This window comes from Mirounga leonina, unplaced genomic scaffold (genome assembly GCF_011800145.1).
Source record: "Mirounga leonina isolate KUSES-001 unplaced genomic scaffold, KU_Mleo_1.0 Mir_127, whole genome shotgun sequence".
Lineage (NCBI taxonomy): Eukaryota > Metazoa > Chordata > Mammalia > Carnivora > Phocidae > Mirounga > Mirounga leonina.
The window spans coordinates 30,554,602-30,576,296 of NW_023270316.1; the positions used below are offsets into that span (position 1 = coordinate 30,554,602).

General features: G+C 38.5%; 1 long non-coding RNA gene across 1 annotated transcript in view; it reads left to right on the top strand.

Moving 5' to 3' along the window:
• LOC118009329 overlaps positions 1-20,269 on the top strand; it is a 223,609-nt gene extending 203,340 nt beyond the window's left edge. Inside the window, exons 10-13 of the long non-coding RNA XR_004678885.1 lie at positions 3,096-3,230; positions 14,494-14,580; positions 19,814-19,932; positions 20,077-20,269. This is a non-coding gene — a long non-coding RNA (uncharacterized LOC118009329). The remainder of the gene's footprint in view (positions 1-3,095; positions 3,231-14,493; positions 14,581-19,813; positions 19,933-20,076) is intronic.
• Positions 20,270-21,695: the final 1,426 nt, after the last annotated feature.

Genomic DNA, 21,695 nt, shown 5'->3' on the forward strand with positions numbered 1-21,695 from the left:
GATTTTATTTATTTATTTGACAGAGAGAGAGAGACAGCTAGAGAGGGACCACAAGCAGGGGGAGTGGGAGAGGGAGAAGTAGGCTCCTGGCCGAGCAGGGAGCCTGATGCAGGGCTTGATCCCAGGACCCTGGGATCATGACCTGAGCCGAAGGCAGACGCTTAACGACTGAGCCACCCAGGTGCCCCAAAGGAGCAGAAAAGATTTAAATAGGTGGAGGGCGTCAAAGAGAACTGATGTGCTTAGTGGACCAGGGATGACGAGAGCCAGAAGGAAAGAGAAGGAATAGTCTGCACAGCAGCTTCAGTTTTTCAAATGAGCTACCTTATAGTCCAGGCCCCTCTTCCCCCAGATGAGATACCCCAGGTGGCTTTTTGTTATTTGAAAAGGAAAGAACAAAGCCCTAACATCTGTGGTCTGTCCATCCACAAGACTCAGGCAGGGAGGCTCAGATTGGGAGGTGGGAAGAGGGCCAAGAGAGAAGGAGTGAGAGCTGCTCACTCCTTCATTTCCCATTTTGTTTGTGCCTTGTTGCTAATCTTTGTTTTCTGCCATGGATTCTCATAGACAGCATTTGTTGGTAAAATCACACTGACCTTCAAATCCAGCTAGAACAAAGGATAAGGACAAGCTCTTATTGATATTACATCCCTTTATTAAGTCATGTATCTCTCTTGTTCTCCTGGGCCCAGCTAGACAAATAAAAAGATAAGCAGAGTAAGTACACACACACACACACACACACACACTCCTCTTTTTTTTTTTTTGCTTCTTAAATTGACTCTCCAGTCTTAACTAAAAATTCTCCTAGCTATTTGGGGTAGAGAGCCCAGCTGCAGGTGCAGGGTAGACTCTTCCTCACAACTGGAGACTGCGAGACTGCTGTCGCTCCCTCCTAAAGAATCTGCATATTATTTTCGATACTCTCAAGTATAATATTCTTGTGCCCTCCTGAAGATGGCAAACTAAATTGCAAGCAGCCTCAGCTTTTCTTCCTGATCAATAGAAACAATATGTGCATTTTCAGCTCTCCAAGAAGGTGGCTCTGTTCAAACTCCAGAAAATATAAGGAAATTTTCTAGAAACAGTGTTAGTTTTCTCTAATGGATTTGCTTTAGGCACTTTCAAACCGAGGTAGGAACCACTTTTTTTTTTTTTTTTTAATTCTTAAAAAGCTTTTAGGATGGGAACTTTCATCTTTGCTCTCCAAAGATAATGTCTTTACTCATGTTTGTGACTTTCATTTTCAGGTGCGGAACCAAGCTGCATGCTACTTTTGACTTTGCCAAGAAATTTCTATCCAAATGTCTTTATCTTTCAATCTTTCACAGAGCTATTTGAGGTGTAAGGTGTTCCATTTTATTGAGAAGCCTTTTACCAATTGCCAGAGTTTCTTTTATGTGAACCTTGGCATACTTTAGTAGCTCGGTTGTAAAATCTTTACAATCAGGTTATCTGTCAGAATCTGAGAATGATGTATGAACATTGTCAAGTAGAAGATAAATCTTGTAGAGAAAAAAGCTATATTATGTGGTTGCTTGGCACATTTAAATCAGTAATGCCTTGTTTTAACTGCAGGATAATAGTTTCTATGTTTGATAAAACTGAATTATGTTTTAAAAATTCTGTATAACACACACTTTGAAACGTTCTCTCATATTCCTGAAAAATTTACTTTAATTGGATATTATCATGTAAGTAAAAAAATAAAATAAAAAACAGCACCATCAGGAAGCACCTGAATAAAAGCAATAGAAAAATGACTGCAGGAGTGATTCCCTTCCTTTTAAGATATTTTCTTAATTCTTTATAAATATAGATTTTTGTGCATTTCATTTCCATCATTTATTGACTTTCACTTTGTTATAGTAACAGTAAAGAAACATATGGCAAAAGAAAGCTCATACCCTTCTTTCATTGCATTCCATTAAAAAAAAGGAAAAATGGAGAGTAGAGTATGATAACCCTTTCTAAAGAAAGCTGGTTTCTTTATTTTTTTTGTGTGTGTGCAGGTTTGATATGATATTAAGAGGAAAGGAGTAATTGCTACATGATTAAATTTGCTCTCTCAGACTGTCAATTCCTTTTGTTTTATATTTTTACAGGTTACTAGAAAATATATCCAGTGCTTGCTTTTGAAAGACCCAGCCTGGATAATAAATCAAGTGCTCTCCCAAATATTTCTTTCATTGCAGATCTCACGAACTATGTTGTTGTCCTGGCTATTATTTTCTCAATCTAAAAAGCAGACAAGCCCAGATTCTGGAGGCAGATTGCCTGCTTTCGAATCTTGGTTTTGCCACTTATGAGCATTATGACCAAGGGCAAGGCACCTAATCTCTCTTTAACTCAGCTTCCTCATGTGTAAAATGAGATAATAAAATTATCTTTCCCACGGGGTTACAACAGTGCCGGGCACAAGTCGGTGCTATATAAGTGTTAGCCTACTATTATCTGTGTGATGAAGAGACAACCTGTTCTGCCCACAAATATTTGCTCATGCACACGTACCTGACAAACTCATTTGTAATCTGCTCTCCACAGGGCCACCATGTTGCACAACAGAGAATGTAATGTGAATGACACCACCTGGGACACAGTCTGGCGTTCTGCAAGAATGATGTGTCCTGGTGCTGTGTAATTTGGAGGACTTAATCCATCTGCTTCCATTTTATACCTATCAAAGCAGTCCATTAAGTATTCTGCAGAACTTCCAAACCATATTAAGACCATGAATTTCCTCTCTGCATTCCGGAAAAGGAGAGGGGGGAGAAAAACTTCCACTGTATCTGTATTGTATCTGTAGAGATGTGACCAAATTGGACTAAAGATGTAGTCAGTTTGATATTCTGCAATTCGTTTAAAACAGGCACGATTCTGGGGAGACCTCAGTGTACTGTATGCGCTGTTCAAGTGATGTAACATTGCTCTTAGGGAATCGATATAACCAAATGCTTTGGTTCTTTGATCACTTCAGTATTTCTGAGCTGGGGTGCGGGGGTGGGGGCGGGGGCGGGGGCGGGGGATGTTGCTTCCAGAAATGTGACTCTCATAGGCTGAGGGGGATTAAGTTACTCTGTTTTTTCTGTATTTAGGACTTTGAATATGTGATCCCGAATGATGAAGTCACTCATTGTATTCGCATTTCAGCGCTCACCCACGGACATCAATACTCAGGAGGCATTAATACTCAGTTGGATTAAGTTCAAAAGAACATTTTGAACTTTAAGGTATGGGAGTTTGCATTTATTTTTTTGTTTCAAAACCATAACCACCTGCTGCCTTGCCCGAGTTGTTTCTTCCAGTCAAAATAATACAGCTCCTAAGATTCATTTTCTCTACTAAGAAGCAGAACATTAGGAGAAAATGTTCTTTTCAGTTTCTTTAGTTTTTGTTTGTTCTCCAAGTTGATCACCAAACCCTGGGGGTAACGAAATTTAATTCAATCATCATAAATATAGCATGAGGCACATTTAGGAATTTTCTAGTCTATAATCCAATCACATCATCCTCCTTTCCTGGCCAGAAAGAGACTGTTGCCAACAGCTCAGAGAAGGCATCTGAAGTTTCCTTTTTATAACTTCACATTGATAACAACCACTTGCAAAAATAGGCTGTGCTCAAAAGATGAAGTGCTTCTTCATATCTCCTCAAAGAATTGTGAAATTACTATGTGCAAATGTTTACAAAGGCTTTAATTAGCACCTTAGGATTTCATATACAGATCTGTAATAAATGGTGGATTGAGATTCGAAAAGTATTTTTTGAAACCCTCATTGTACATAATACTTTTAATTAAGGCTCAATGCCTCATCCTGACTATATTATTTCTAGGAACTTCTGTAACCCCATATCCAGAGTCTGCAATTCCTTTCTGTCTACAATCTTTTTACTTCCTACCTTTCCAACTACCTTATTCTGCATCGGCTTGTCATGTTATCACAAACTGACCATGACTTCTCTCCTAGATTCTGAATTCTCTGTCTATATTGGACCTTGTCATCATACATTTCAGTAACACTTTTGTATATCAAATGCCCTGACTTTCCATTGTATTTGCCATCTATTTTTATGTGTTTATTTACTTACTTTTATTTCAGTTTGCTTTACAACCTGAATTTTCTATGTTCTCTGCTCTTGGGTTGCTGGAGAAACTCATGCTGATTAGATGCTCTAAAAATTCATGGCACGTAACCTTTGATGAGCCCTCAGCAAAGCCCATGAGCCAACTGTTATGATTTGGAGTCATGGTCCTCAGAGGTACAATTCCAAATATTATTTTTGGCCCTCTCTTCACACCTAAATACCCATCCGTAGCCCCTTTCATCTTCACCAAGATAAATAACACCATCTGAGAAAAGCTCAACTCTCAGGTATTTCCCACCTTACATTTTCTTTGTATTTTCACCTGTCACCTCATTTTTTTTTTAAAGATTCATTTATTTATTTTAGAGAGAGGGAGAGAGAGAGTGAAGGAGAGAGAGACAGAGCGTGTCAGTGGGGGTGAGGCAGAGGGAGAGGGAGAGAATCTCAAGCAGACTCCCCATTGAGTGCAGAGTCGGATGCAGGGCTTGATCCCAGGACCCTGACATCACGACCTGAGCTGACATCAAGAGTCAGACGCTTAACCAACTGAGCCACCCAGGCAGCCCCTCTCACCTTGTTCTTAATTCTTATAAATTCTCAGTTCTTATAAAGGAAAAAGAAGGTCCATTTTTCTTCTCAAGGCCAGTGGTTTATTCTACACTCACAATACCATCCTTTTTGCAGGACTTACTCCATTAATTATTCCCTTTATTTTACATCTTCAAGCACCGTTTCCATTTATTTCTTCCAATTAACACACTTGTATCTTCCCTTTAAAGTGCTATTTTCTGTGTGACTTCTTCACAGTGACAGTCTATGTCCACTAGCTCCATTTTAAAATAACTTGCTGATTCCATAAACACATAATTTGATGTCTAGCATTCTATTGAGAGAAATACTCTCTTGAAGGCACAATCTTTCAATTGCCATGGATTTTCTTACATTTAAAAAAATAAATCTACATATCTCCCCAAACAAAAATATAAACCTCTTGAAGACAGAGACCTTATCTGTCTGGTCCCACTCCAAAGCATCATCATGGCTTCCCTGCTAGATTGGTGGTTTATGAAGTTCAGAAAATAAATGGAGTTCTGACTAAAATCCAGTTTTCAATGGGTCCATTGTGTCCACGGTCATTTCCCTACAGCATAACTGAGATGACATACTTGATCATTGGAATAATTCTTTCACTGGGTCCTTGCCTGTTAGGTAAAGAGGTCATATAGTGAGGGAGGCCAAATAGAAATCTCTGAAATTGCCCCCACTCTGGAAACACCCATGCTAGCTAATGCATTGTGGGGAAAGGGTGTAGTGAGAGTGTGGCAGAGATTTGTGGGGTAGTGGTCCCTATCATTTCCTTATTTCCTCTTAGTCTGCTAGTCTGGCCTTTACAGATACTGATGGATCCTTTGGAGTAACTTTCGGTCATTGCAGCATCCAACACTGGTAGCCCTTCTCGCAGATGCTGTGTCAGATGTTTCATTGTTACTACAGGAGATACGTTAAACCTCAGCTACATGACACTGGGCCATTAATTTTGTGAATGCATTTTAAAGTATTCTGATAAGAAAAGAGGACCAGAAGGGGGGTGCGTGGGTGGCACAGTCAGTTAAGTGTCTGACTGTTGGTTTCAGCTCAGGTCATGATCTCAGGGTTGTGAGATCCAGCCCTTTGTTGGGGTTCCACACTCAGCATGGAGTTTCCTTAAGACTCTCCCTCTGCCCCTCCCTGCCGTGCACACTCTCTCTCTTTCTGAAATAAATAAATATATCTTAAAAAAGAAGAAGAGGAAAAGAGGATCAGCAGTAGTTCATATTCTCATGGATTGGACAAAAACATTTCTTAATTGGCTTAGCCTACCTATGGCTATGTTAACTCATCCTCTTCTCATAATAGGATATGAAGAAATCTGGATGGTTTGGGTAGCCCACAGAACATCACATTAATAAGCTGATTGGGCAGGATGAGCATAAAGTGGCTAATATGCTAGGGGCCTACATCTGGAGCCATCTTATCCTCCTCTTCTCTTGATTTCAATAAAGGTCTTCTTCTCCTTTCTTTAAGATTAACTGGGGAGGGTATGTGCTATGGTGAGTGCTGTGAACTGTGTAAGACTGTTGAATCACAGACCTGTACCTCTGAAACAAATAATACATTATATGTTTAAAAAAAAAAAGAAGATAGCAGGAAGGGAAAAATGAAGGGGGGGAAATCGGAGGGGGAGACGAACCATGAGAGACTATGGACTGAGAAACAAACTGAGGGTTCTAGAGGGGAGGGGGGTGGGGGGATGGGTTAACTTGGTGATGGGTATTAAAGAGGGCATGTACTGAATGGAGCACTGGGTGTTACACGCAAACAATGAGTCATGGAACACTACATCAAAAACTAATGATGTAATGTATGGTGATTAACATAACATAATGAAATTAAAAAAAAGTAGAACTTTTTGAAAAAAAGATTAATTCATTTATTTGACTACTTAGAAATCTTGTGATATTGATTATACTTTGTTTTGTATATTTAACATCTTCCTCTCAAATAGATCTTTCTTAACAATTTTTGGACCTCTCCATTAAAACAAAGCCAGAAAGCCTTCCTTTATCCAAAATTTCCATCTATAATGTTTTGATCCCTTTACATTGTCCCACCCCATAATGAACATTTTCCAATTTAGTTTCAATCAATCCCCATCATGTAATGAAAGAAATCTTTCTAAGGTCAAGAATGACCTCCATGTTGCTAAATCTGGACATTTTGTAGTCAATCTTTGTTGATTTCTCAATAGCATTTGATATTTTATTCCAGTCTTGCAATCTCCTTGAGAACCAGATATAACTAACTTACCTACTTAACATTTTTGCTTGAATGATTGAAAGTCATCTCTAACTCAACTTATTTAGATTCAAAGTCGTGCTCAATCTGCTAAATCTACTCTTTTCCTCCAGTGGTCCCTGTCTCAGTGGTTCCAGAACCCCAGGAGTGAATCTTGACATTTCCCTTTCTCTTATCCTCAGTATCTGATCTACCACTAGGAAGGTTTTTTTTGTTTTTTGTTTTTTCCCTCCCAGTGCTTTTCAAACCTGCCCCATTTCTTTGTCTCTACTGCCTGTGTCCTTGCTGATGCTAATCTAGCTCTCACCTAGATTATGTAATAGTTTCCTAACAGACTTTCCTTATTGTCAGTTGTACTTTTCCAGTTTCTAGACTCTATAGTGACTTTTCTTCCCCTCCAAAAAGAAACTTCAAGTCACAGTGCCCATAAAACACTTCAATAAAATAAAACCTCAAATTTTTGATGTGGCCAAACCAGCACCTCATTGTCTGTCCTCACTTTTCTCTGTATTCCACCTTCATCTTATTCAGCTCCCAAAGTCCATGACCTTCATGTAGGTAACTCGGCCATTCAGTCATCAGTTATAAAGGAAAGCCTTCTCTGACCACCTCAGTCAGGTCTCCCTATTAAGTGTTTTCAATCCATGTCCCCTAACTTTGGTTATTTATTCATGAAACATTCAACTAGAGATTACTATGTGTCAAACACTATTATAAGCACTTTAAATATTGACTCAGTTGATATTTATAACAATCCTATGAAATAGATACTTTTAAAATTTCCACTTTACACATCAGCAAACTGAGGACAGAGAGGGTAAGTAACTTGCCAAAGCCACACAATTGTACATGGCAGATGGAATCAATCGGCCTCGGACTCCAGAGTCCATACTTTTTAATCTCTTCACTTATGTTGCCTTTCCTCTCTAGAGACATTTCTCAAAGTCACAGTTTACATTTACTGGTGTGATCATGAATGTCAATTTCCCCACTGCAAGGAAAACTACCTGTTTGACTCATTACCGTGGTACATAATACAACTAGTATGAATGACAACAACTGAATGGATTAAATACCAAACTATCTATTGACATCGCTCTGCATTTTATTTTATTTTTTAAAAGATTTTATTTATTTATTTGACAGAGAGAGAGAGCACAGCAGGGGGAGCAGCAGACAGAGGGAGAGGGAGAAGCAGGCTCCCTGCTGAGCAAGAAGCCCGATGTGGGACCTGATCCCAGGACCCTGGAATCTAGACCTGACCCAAAGGCAGACGCTTAACCCACTGAGCCACCCAGGCGCCCCCACTCTGCATTTTAGATGTTAACTTGTTCTCACATGTGTGTTGCCCTTTGGAGTTTCATATTGCTAGCTTAAGTTATTTCAAAAAATTTCAGAATGAGCATTGGGTAGAGGTATTTGAAATAGGTGATGAATTATTTTTATGGCCTTCCAACTTAATAAACTGAGGATCTTAAGTAGAGAGATCAGCATTTCAGAAATGTTATGGAAAGTATTCATTTTTCATTCACGTTGAAAGTTTCATGAACCAGAAAGTTTTATGAAGTTTCATTTCCCTTTCTCCAATTAATTATGAATTCAAACTCCTTGTCAAGTGAAAGCCAAGGGATAGTAAAAGCAGGTAATATTTTTCTGATTATGAAATAACATGTGTTCATTACATGGAATTTTAAATTTGTAGAAGATTGTTAAGAAGAAACGAAGAATCAATTACTGCTAAATCTGCCAAGAAAAAAAACCCAGAATTAATATTTTGGTGCATAAAATCTTCAAAACCTGTATGCATATATAGGTATATAAATAATATTTACACATTGTCAAATATAGAAAACATAGAAAAATGTATATACACATGTGTATATGGGTGTGTATGAGTGTGTATACTTTCAAAATTAACATGCTTTTTTAAATGAGTGCTTTTTAAACTTAACTTTATACAAGAAGCTTATTTTACTATTAAGTTTTTCAAAACATGGTATTTATGTCTGGACAATATTCATCCTATGGATAAACCATAACTTCCTGTTTGTGCAGTGGTAAGACCTGTGTAGCTCAGATCTGTTTTTCAGCCACCCATACATGTACTTACATGTATCTGGAGCATATTTCTAGAAGTGCCTTCTTTGAAGCTGGTATTAAAGCTCACAACAATGACCCCAAAGTTTAATGATTTCCTCTGTATCCTACTTTCATTTCTATATAATGCTGCTTTTTCTTTTCTCTCTCTCTCCCTTCATAGATTGATGATAGATATATAGATGACAGATAGATAGTTAAGGTAGATAAGATAGATAGATGATACAGATAGATTAGATAGATAGATAGATAGATAGATAGATAATTTTTGTTTTTATTTTTTTTTGGTTGAGGTTAATTTACCTTAGAGTTTGTAGACTCTGAGGACCACTGAGGATATGCCTGGGTAGATGGCCTTGACAGGAGACAGGGCTTGTTAGCAACACAGGTAATTTTGATGATCCTAAGGCATCTGACACATAAATAAAATCAAGATACTTTCTCCACCATTTGTATAGAATTGTGCCTTCAGAAAACACATTGGTGCTGGAAGCCCCTCTGGGAATGCTTTGCAGTCACACCAGGACTGACTGATGAGCCCAAGGGCCAGCGCTCATTGGTGAAAGCTGAATGTGTTGTTTTGCCCCTCATTTCCCAGCCTGCCAGGCGGAATGTGATGGCCTGGGTGAGAGCTGACACCATGGGATGGCAGTGAAATTTCATTTACTTGTAAAATGTGGCCACAGAAGTACTCAGTTTGGCTGTGAGAGGCAGTGCTTTTAACTATCCCGTTAAAGGAAGGATCTTTCAATCCATTACAAAGTCTGCTTTCAGACCTCTAAGTTCTAATTATGTGCGCTCTGTGACCGTGAACTCAGCAGTGTATCAGTGTCTTTGACAGATCCTAAGGATGTTGCGTGCCCATCTGTAGACCACCCCTCTTCTCCAATCCTGGCAGAGAGGAGGGTGGAGATGGCTTCTTTGATAGTTGAATCCCTGGAGAAACATGTCTTCTAGCACCATCAAAATCCTCCCAATTTCCCTCCCCTGTGCTCCTGCTCGTTGAGGCATATCTCTTCCCCCTTATCAAGATGTGTCATAAGATTCAATGTGTTTATATGGCTATTTGCTGATCTTTCTGGAAATCTCTCTTTCGGGGACACTGTACCAGCAACTTCTTACCTAGTGTATGGCCTGGTTTCACATGCCAAAGGGATCTTGTGATTTTTGGTGTTAACACTTGTCTTAGCTCAAGGTGTGCCACAGTAATTGTATTCTTTCTCCAAAGTAACACAACACTAGGCTGAAGCTCCATAAGGAGAGACACTATTTTGCTCATTGCTATATCCTTATCAACCTATATACTCCTTCCACTATGGTAAGTCATTAGTAATGAATGAGTGAGTGGTCTCCTTGGCAACCTCCCAAAGACTTTTCCCTTCCTACTGCTGCTCCTTGCCCAGCTCTGCCCCTGTTCATCTCAAGTGCAGTGCAAGTGGAAAGAAAAGGTCATTTGCAAGTGCTAAGCAAGTCTTTTCATTGTGCTTTCTGGCATCTCTCTGAAGCTACCCTTTGTCCTGAAAGTGCTCAGGCACCAATTACCTTGACACCATGATTTCTTCTCTTTGCCTATCTTCTGCTTTTTAGGTCTGTATTTTACAAAAACATTTAGTTTTTGGTTATTAGAATCCAAATTTGAATTAAATGAAACAAAAATGTGGAAATTTGTTGGGTCCTCTAACCAGTGGGTACAGCTGGACTCAGGGACAATTGGGACTAGGATTCAAATGATATCAAGAGTCTCTTCATGTGCTTATGGACTCTGCTTTTGTCTGGAGGAAGCTTCATCTAGTCTGCTTCTACTGTAGAGTAACTTTCTCCCCATTGTGTGGAAGTTGGCTGCCAACAGTTTTTAAGTCTCTCAGAATCTCTATTCCAAAGCTTAGTATGAAAAAAATCATAGGCAGAGACTTAGGTTGGCCTGGCCTGGATCACATGATGACCCATGGACCTACCTGTGGCCAGAGGACTGGAGTATTGGGATCAGAAATTCCTTTTAGTGAGAGAAGAAAATGACATCCTACACAAATAAATATAATTTCCAGAAAAAAGTGGGTTATTACACAGTATCTGATAATAGACTAAGAGAAGATAGTGATTATTTCCTAACATACCTATGAAAGCCGAGTTTGTGTCAAGATACATCATCCTTCACATTACTGAACAGAGCTATAATAGCTATTCTTGCTTGCTAATTTTAGCGTCTGAGTCATCTTGAAGTCAATCTCTGTTGATTATATATTCTCTTGAGAATGGGTCACATTTTGCTATTTTTCTATATGTCTAGTAATTTTGGATTGTGTCCTAAACTTAGTGAACATTGTGTTGGAGTCTCTGGATTCTGTTGTATTCTTCTGAACGGCGCTGATTTCATTGTTTTAGCAGGCAATTAAATGAAGGGTCTAAAACTGCAAACTTTGTATCTTAGGCAGTAATTCTAATATCAGTTTAGTTATTTTATCTTTGGTTTGACTGTTTTGTGCACGAATGCTTCTGGGATCAGCTAGAGATTTGGGCAGAATTTATAAGCAAAATTTGGGATTCTCCTTTTTTAGCTTTCCTCTTTTCAGGATTCATACCTCCCCATGCCCCCACCTGCCACACATACATGTACACTTTCCAGTGGCTGTGATTATCCCAAACTCTGTCCTCAAGTTCTTTAGGCCAGAGAGATTGTGGTTTGTCTATCAGAGTTTTAGATGCCCTTCATCTAAACTAGGACCTATGTTAGTCTACATTTAAATCACACTCCCAATTGGGAATATTTCACAGTGGTACCTAGGCATCATCCAGATAAATAAAAGGATATCTCAGGAAGAACTTCTGGGTCCGCCCAATACCAACAGCTGACCAGAGAGGCAATGACATCACTCTCCGCAAGCTCCCTGAGAGCAGACACTAAAACTTGTTCCCCATCATGTCCTCAGCACTGGGCATACAGAAGTGTTTGATAATACTTTCAGGGTAAGTAAATAAAAACCTAAATTGATGGATGGCTGGCTGACTGGATGAGTGAATGAATTTTAATGGAATTCTTTACAGAGAATAAACCTTTATACATAAGAATTTGCACAAGATTAGAGGTGGAATAAAAATAAAAATAAGGCCACCATACAGATTAATGACAGATAGATTATTTCTGAGGAATAAGTTCCAATATTACAATGCCACTTCTTAGAAGAGCACCTGAGTCTGAGGAGTGCAGACATGTTTCCAGTTCAGAGGCAGACATCTCAGGTAACTGTTGCAGGAAATTATATCTTGTTCTCCCACAGAAGGAAGTGAGGAAGGAGTGTTAACTTTTTATATAAACAATATTCTCAGACTATAGTTGATGAACGCTTTTCTCAGCAGACATGCCTTTGGCACCTCAAGATGATAGGTTTGGAAATCCTGAAATATCTTCCTCTTTTTCTGAATGTGAAATTTGAAGGGGAATATTTTGATGCGATTTCCTGCACTAAATGGTACCTGAACATTTGCAGACCGCAATGCATTTAGAATATTGCATGATCCTAATAGGGTATGGGTTATCAAGAACTAGGGCGATTTGATGTGGGAAAAAAAATCAATAAAAAACATGAGTGAAAAAGGCATAGTGACCAAAGTTGTTAGCAACTTTGAATTTATAAGCAAAATTTGGGATTGCTTCTAAATGAACAATGAAACATGAGAAAAAAGGGGGGAATATTTAAGCAGAACAAAAGTCCAAGTGCCTTCTGCTCTGGAGTTGTAAAGCCATACATAATGTCAAGGACAGTTCTCAAAACCCAAACAGATTGTCAGTAGTGGAAGGTCAGATTATTCTTCTCGCAAGCAGAAATAAGTTGGTGTTAACGCATGGTGCTTTTGTTTGCAGTTATTTTTAAAAATAATTTTGGGCTCAAAAAAGGAGCTACAATAGCTGTAACAGTTGAATTATTTGAAGAATCTGAAATGTCTGAGATCAGTAAATGTCCAATTAAAATTACATGGGGGCATTTTATATTATAAAAGTAATACATAGTCATTGCTGTAAATCTTGAAACTATAGAGACGCAAAGATTGCATCTTGACTGTTAGTATTTTGTCATATAGGCTTTTAGTATTTTTTCTTTGTTTTCATGCATTTGTCTTAATTATATAAGGAATACAAAATTAAATTCAAGTTATAAAATATAACAGAAAGATATAACACAAAAGGAGAAAGTACTTCCTCACCCAGATAATCACTGCCAAGAGCTTCCTGTCAAGCTCCATTTGTTTTTCTATGCATACATATTTATAAAAAATAGGATTCTATTGTACATTCTGTTTTATGAGCTACTGTTTGTCTGATCATAGATTAATTCTATGAATATTCTTTTATATATCATTTCACGATTTTTATGGAATGGACTTAGTGATTTAATTACTTAATCCCTTATTAATATTTAGGTTGTTCTAATGTTATGATCATCTTGATACATAAATGTGTGTATGTATCATTAGTTAGTTCCTTAGGATAAATTTCCAGAGGGGTACGTTGGATTAAAGGTTTTCTGAACTTTTAAGTTTTCTCTCAAGATTAAAAAAAAATGTCCTCCAGGAGAGTTTTACAAATTTAGATTTCTAACAGCAGAGTATGAAAAAGCCTCTTTCCCTTATTGTTGCCAGTGCTGGGTATTATATTTTTAATCTTTTGTAATCTGATTCGAAGAACATCTTATTATTATAATTTATATTTCTCTGATTTCTAGTAGGATATGAATATGCAACTTCATAGTATAGAAGAATCAGTAAAGTGGATGTATTTAGTATGGTACTCAGGGCTTCTCTGGGTAACTTGGGTCAAGGTGACTCCAAGTGGGAAAGTCACGATTTACATTTTGTAAGATGAAGTGGGATGTATGGCAGTAATGAACTCAGAGATTCCATACCAGCAGCTCCAGTGTTCATGTTTATTTCCCATAAGAAGTAGCAACACCATGAGATGTGCTGGGAGCAAAGACTGAAGCAATGAAAGCCCTCTGGGGCCATGTTTTCTTCTCCTGTGGGAGAGTTTCTTGGCCTTGGGTTCTCTGGTGTCTCTCCCTTTGGCCATCTGACCTGAAAGTGGGACAACCTGTTTGAGTGCTTTTCTTCTTTCTGTAGTAGTTGTTGGCACCAACCTGTTTTGGAGGGCCAGTCTATGCACTTGGGCCTCATTTTGAATAACCATCCTCTCTCCTTTGCCTAACTCAGTTGTTCTCAACCCTGGACTGCACATCAGACCCGCCTGTGGAGCTTTTGCAAGTCATGCTCCTCTTCCTTCTCCATCTCCTCAGACCAAATAAATGATAATCTCTGGGAAATAGGATCTAGGCATGGTGGGATTTTGTTAAAAGCTCCAGATATGATACTAATATGAATCCAGGATAAAGAACCACCGAGCTTATTTATTTCCACCCTTCAGTTATCACAGGAAACATCTCTTCACACCTTTTCCTTCCCTGTATTTACATGTGTTTTCTCTAGCCAGCCCCAATTTGGATTTTACTGAGAAGAATCAGAACAACAATATAGGTGAACAATATACAGATTTACTACATAAAGCTAATTGTGGTAAGTATTCAAGGATGCCTTCTTCTAAGTATTCAAGGATGCAGCAATCTCTCCTGCAGGGGACAGTTTATTAGCATCAGCAAATGAGCCGTTCCCTTAGCTTCAAGGCTGTGGGTCTAGATGCTCAGCCAGGGGACTAGAAGCGAATCTGGTGTTCTGAAGCAGCCTGTGAGCCTAGAGAAACTGTCCTGTCCAAAGCCGACCTGTCTTGTCCTGACCTCTGGCAACCAGGCCACAACTGCATTTCTTTCCATAGACTTGGCTATAGAAATCACCAATCACACTGGCTAGCCTGACCCAAGTCTCCCATGATGGCTTTTCTTCAAGATCTCTTTTTGGGTTGGCTATGATACAGGACTTTGTAGTTTTCCTCGAGTCTCTCAGTACTGGTCCAAAATGTTTCTCTCTCCCTCATGCTTCTGGTGAACCACAGGAAAGACCAGCTCCCAGCCAAACAAGGAAGCCCACTCCCCTAGAACAATAGTCTCCTTTCTCTAGGGTCTTCTCCAGTTCCCTCTTTGGAAAGCTTCTCCTATATTCTATAACAGCAGGCAAGAGACGGAAGTGCACATTTGATATGCAGAGACTATGCTTCGTATTCAAATACTGCTATTCCAGCAGAAAAGTTCTTTTCAGCATTCTAGAATCCATGAACTCGTTCTAGTTCAGGACTTGCGGCCCTGCTCCCATTTGCTGCTGGGGGGGAATGGAAATGCAGCATACAGAAATGAAACAGTGGCCAGAGGCCTCCAGTCACTCAGGAGACTTTAGCGAGTCTCCTCTGTGAGCCTTAATGTTCCCTAATAACACCTGCCCTGTCGGTCCCATGGGGGTTTGCAAATGAGATGATATATGGGAATATGTGATTTGAAACTATGAAGGGATGCACGCTTCTTTATTGGGGTTTGACTTATAAGTAATAAAATGTGCGAAGTTCAATACATTTTGACGAATGTACATACCTCTGGAACCAATTGCCAAAGCAACATACAAAAGCTGATTGTTACTGTAGACAGATCTTGTTCTTTTATGATGAATCCACACCACATCCTCCACAGCTGTGCAGGAAAGCACAATTCTGATTTCTATAACCGTAGATTCATTTTCCCTGTCCTTGAATGCCAGATAAATGGCATCCTATACTCTGTGTTTTCTTGTAGTTGACGTCTTTCTCTAATGTAATGTCAGCAAGATACATCTCTGTTTTGTTTATCATTCCATTTTATTGTGGAGGAGTAGTTCATTGCATGAATATACCACATTTTGTGTATCCATACACTTGTTAATGGATATTTGGATTATTTCCAGTTTTAGCATTATGAATAAAACTACTATGAACATTCTTGTACCTGTAATTTTGTGGATATATACTTTCATTTCTTTTGGGCATGTACTCAAAGGAGAATTTCCAGGTCATAGGGTAGGTACAAGTTTACCTTCATAAGAAACCGCTAAACCACTTTCAAAGGTGGTTTTTGAGAGCACCCGGTGCTCCCCATCCTTGAAAATTTTTTCAGCCTCTTTAATTTCAGCCGTGCTGGTGGGTTTCAGTATAGTTTTAATTTGGATTTCCCTAATGACTAATGGTACTAATAATCTTTGCATGTGTTTATAAGTTATTTGTATATATTCTTTGGTGAAGTGCCAAATCTTGCCTGTTTTAAAAATTAGGTTATTACTAGATCGTCAAACCCCTTTTTGGTTTCCATTCTTCAGTTAAAAATCCTTCCAACTATATTAGTTTTGTTTCCATAGCAAACACAATTGAGAACAAATTTAAGAGCAGATTCATAAATCTAATAACCAGTGCTTTTTTTTCTAACTTTAATGTTAATACAAGTCACCTGGATATCCTGTTAAAATGTACATTATGATTTATTAGGCCTGGGGTATGGCCCAAGATTCTGAATTTCTAACAAGATGCTGCAAGATGTGGATACTGCTGGTCCAGTTACCACCTTTGAGTAGCAAAGTAATGAATGCTTCTTCACTGCCAGAGCCCTGGCAGGACTGAAGGTCATTTTTATACCCACACATCATCTGTATTTACCGTAGATCGCTGTTCTTGTGGAATCATAGACTTAGAATGCCAGAGGTGAAAGAGAATCTCCGAAGTAAGATTCAAAGTTGCAGATTATGGCATATTGATTTCACTAGTGGACCTAATTCTTCAACCTTGTGCATTCATACCCTTTGCCATGGAATTTTGTTGGGCTCTTTCACTGTGACTCTCTATCAGCCGTGTGACCTACTTTATCCAAGGGGATGTTAGCAGATAGGACAAAAGACAGCCTTGAGAGTGCTTGTGCATTTGAGTGTGCCCTCGCTTGTTTCTCTGTGTTCACCAGTTTACCTCCTAAAGACATATGGCACCATCACCGCGCTGCTTCAGCTAACCCTCGGCAGACCACCAAACACATGCATGAGCCCGGTGAACATGGGAAGAACTGCTCTGCCCAACCCCACCCAAATTGTTATCTTGTAAACTCATAAGCTAAATAAATACTTATTGTTTTAAATCAATGAGTTTTGGGGGTAGTTTATTTTTACTTATTTATTTATTAAAAGATTTTATTTATTTGAGAGAGGGAGAAGCAGACTCCCCACTAAGCAGGGAGTCCAATGCTGGACCCCAGGACCCCAAGATCATGACCTGAGCTGAAGGCAGATGCTTAACTCAGGCGCCCTTTAGGGGTAGTTAGTTTTGTTTTTTTTTAAGATTTTATTTATTTATTTGCCAGAGAGAGAGAGAGAGAGAGAGAGAGAGTACAAGCAGGTGGAGTGGCAGGCAGAGGGAGAAGCAGGCTCCCTGCCGAGCAAGGAGCCGGATGTGGGACTCGATTCCAGGACCCTGAGATCATGACCAGAGCCGAAGGCAGACGCTTAACCATCTGAGCCACCCAGGGGTCCCGGGAGTACTTAGTTTTGTTGCATAGAGTCATTGGGGCTAAATGGATGATCTTTTGGTGGAGGAAGGAGTCGCATAAAGGGAGGCATAAGGGTACCAAAGAAAGTCATCATCCATTGCCCCCCTTCTTCTCCATACCACTCTAGAGTCTTTCCTTTGCCAGGTACTGCTTTTGTTTGCTTAACCTTGGTTGCTAGAACTTCATCTAGAGTCAGGAAAAAAATGGGTTTTAAATCTTAGTTCTGCAGACATTTCTGCAAAGCAGACATCCAAATGGAAAACAGACACATGAAAAAGTGCTCAGCATCGCTCGGCATCAGGGAAATACAAATCAAAACCTCAATGAGATACCACCTCACACCAGTCAGAATGGCTAACATTAACAAGTCAGGAAAAGACAGATGTTGATGAAGATGTGGAGAAAGGGGAACCCTCCCACACTGTTGGTGGGAAAGCAAGCTGGTGCAGTCACTCTGGAAAACAGTATGGAGGTTCCTCAAGAAATTGAAAATAGAACTACCCTACATCCAGCAATTGCACTACTGGGTATTTACCCCAAAGATACAAATGTAGTGATCCAAAGGGCAGTACACCCCAATGTTTATAGCAGCAATGTCCTCAATGGCCAAGCTATCAACAGATGAATGGATAAAGAAGATGTGGTACACACACACACACACACACACAGGAATATTATGCAGCCATCAAAAAATTGAAATCTTGCCATTTGCAATGACGTGGATGGAACTAGAGGGTATTCTGCTAAGTGAAATAAGTCAATCAGAGAAAGACAAGTATCATATGATCTCACTGATATGAGGAATTTGAGAAACAAGACTGAGGATCACAGAGGAAGGGAGGGAAAAATGAAACAAGATGAAACCAGAGAGGGAGACAAACCATAACAGACTCTTAATCTCAGGAAACAAACTGAGGGTTGCTGGAATGGAGGGGGGTGGGAGGGATGGGGTGGCTGAGTGATGGGACATTGGGGAGGGTATGTGCTATGGTGAGGGCTGTGAATTGTGTGAGACTAATGAATCACAGACCTGTACCCCTGAAACAAATAATACATTATATGTTAATAAAAAAAAAAAGAGGGGCACCTGGGTGGCTCAGTCGTTAAGCGTCTGCCTTCGGCTCGGGTCATGATCCCAGGGTCCTGGGATTGAGCCATGCATCGGGTTACCTGCTCGGTGGGAAGCCTCTTCTCCCTCTCCCACTCCCCCTGCTTGTGTTCCTGTTCTCGCTATCTCTCTCTGTCAAATAAGTAAATAAATAAAATCTTTAAAAAAAAAAGAAAGAAAAAGAAAAGAAAAATAAATAAATCCTAGTTCTGGGGCTTATTACCTCTAAGTCATTAAACCTCTCTAGGCTTCAGTATCCTTGATAGTATTATCTATGGCATAAGGTTACTATGGGAATTAAATGCAACAAATATTAGTAAAGTGATTAGCATGGTGCCTTGTCCATAGTAAATGCTCAATAAGTGGTAGGCACTAAAAAAGAAATTGGTCATGACTGTTACAGTTTTAATTTTAAAAAACAGGGTTGTATTAATTATACTTTCTCATAGAAAATACCCAGCATTTGGAAATTAATTTAGAGGGCAAATACAATATATTTATTATTTATTATATTTATTAAACACCATTAATACTAGGAGCTACTAGGATTTTGCTAGATATCAAGAGAAGAGTAAAAGGAGAAAGAGAGATGTATGATGAATTTATGAATAAATGTATAATCAAATATTTCTATTTAACTTTCTGAGGCTCAAAACAAAAAATAATCATGGACTACTTACTGTAATGTGTTATTCAATATAATGCATTTAAAAAAATAACTGAACCACTAGCATGGGAACATCAAAGATTGCTGTCAATTTCATTTCAATTTTGGCTTATTTCATCGGGCTTTGTCTCTGGTATTCAATTGTCCAGTAAACTAACTTGGTTTGTGTTGAACTTATTTTATAGAAAGAAACTATAATTATTTTCATTTTCACCTGGATTTTATATAACTTTATATTTTATATGATTTTATTTTTTATTTTTAAAAAAACCAGAGTGATGATAGACATTCATATTCCAGATAATGTATAAAAAGCTTTATTTTACTGGATTCTGTTCCAGGCACAGCATGCTATTCATATAATTATATATCTTCTATTGAGGGGCCAAAACATTTTATTTTTATGGGTAATAATTTTATTCCTAATATCAATTTCCTAAACTCACTATCTGGGCAGATAAATTTGCCTTTAAAGGATCTTAAATCTTTTCCTAAAAGTTAATTTTATATGTAACATTCTACTTTTGGCAGCTGTATCAGCTCTACGATGACTGTTTTCTTTAAATTGAACCACAGCTTATTTCAGCTAAAAAAAAGAATATGGCAGCCATTCCCCATTCAGAACGGCATTTGGAAGATTGTTTAACTTGGTAAGTAAGATAGACATCCAGCAATTTTGGCCAGTAGCTGAGTCAAGTAGAATAATTAAAATAACACATTCCTTGTTACTAGAATTGATTTTTTGTGTGCCCCTTTTATCTTGTGACCTTTATTTCTGTTTTCTTGTTTTTCAGGCTGTTGGGCAATACACATTTCATGGTTTGGAAAAGACAATTACTTGTTTATGATTCCCCCAACAATAAATAAAAGAACCTTAGAGGAGAAACATGTTACTTTTAGAAATAGTAAAAGGGAGCAAGCAAGTCTTCTTTGTGGTTAAAATTATGAAGGAGAGCTCTGTGTCTTGAATCTGATTCTGTTATATATATATGTATATATATATGTGTATATATATATATATTTAAGATTTTATCTATTTATTTGACACAGAGAGAGAGCACAAGCTGGAGGAGTGGCTGGCAGACGGAGAGGGAGAAGCAGACTCCCCGCTGAGCAAGGAGCCCAATGAAGGACTCGATCCCAGGAAACTGGGATCATGACTTGAGCTGAAGGCAGATGCTTAACCAACTGAGCCACCCAGGTACCCCTGATTCTATTAATATATACTGAGACTATCTAGAGCAATAAAGATTGGTATGAGCCAAGAGAGTGGGAAAGCAGTTTGCCTGATGTTTCATTTATTATTTTCTCTCTGGGACAACTCATTCAGACACTAGGCGGCTGGAGGGATCAGAAACAGAAACGGTTTATGTATGAATCACCATGAATGACATGCTTCTAGATATTTAAGGCTCAGAAGTTGAGTACTTAGAAACAGGTCTGCTGTTCAGGTGGGCATATAGGCATTATCTTAAGTATGGAAAATGAGAGTCTTCTCTTGGGTTTAGGTTTGGATAGACAAAAGGAGAAAGATAATGAGTTTGGGTTATGTATATTGCTCATAGCAGTACATAAAGAACAATGTTCTGAGAGGGCAAGCAACAATAATAAATAATGGATTGTAAAATGCAAATCTGGAGAGAGGAGTGTTCTGCTAGGCTTTAATCTTGAAGTGTTCTTAAGCCTTTAACTAGTATGTAACTTTTTGTAGTCTTGGGCAAGAATGACAAATAGCCAAAATGTCAATATATCGTGTACAGAAGAAGCACAGGAGATAAATAGCCGCAATTTAATAAGATATTAAGATGGAAACAAGACAAAATAAAACCTCAAGTCGAAACAGTAGCTGCAAAGTAAAATGCAAAGTAAAATCTTGGTCTGAGCTAAAGCTGAATGAAAACAGCTCTTAATGATTGATTTTTATAAAACAGATATTGGCCTTTCATTTGGCTGGTGCTAAACATAATGTGCTTTATTGGAGAGATACCTATAAAATTGGCAATAGTTATAGCTCATAAAATGAAAGTTAAAAAAAAGGCATTCTACAGCAAAGTTTTTCTTAACTTTTTCTTTTGAATTTTTTAATATTTATTTTTTTAATAGTATGAGAATTTCTCAGTATTAGCAGAATATTTCTTTTCTTCTTTATGGAACTCGAGCTTCTAAGAATCTAGCTGGGTTAAGTATTATTATAATTACACATTTTATTTTCTATGGTTTGATGGCTAATTTTTTTGTCAAACATTAGAATTCTTATCTCTTAAAAATTAGACCTACATAGCCTATGTGACAGAAGGCATGAAGAGGTAAATAACACAGCCTCAGGCTGCTGCAATTAGAAGTGTTTTGGCAAACTTCTTTTGCCCAAAGGGAGAGCCTTTGCAGACAAATTGCAGGAGTTTTTTTCCTGCTC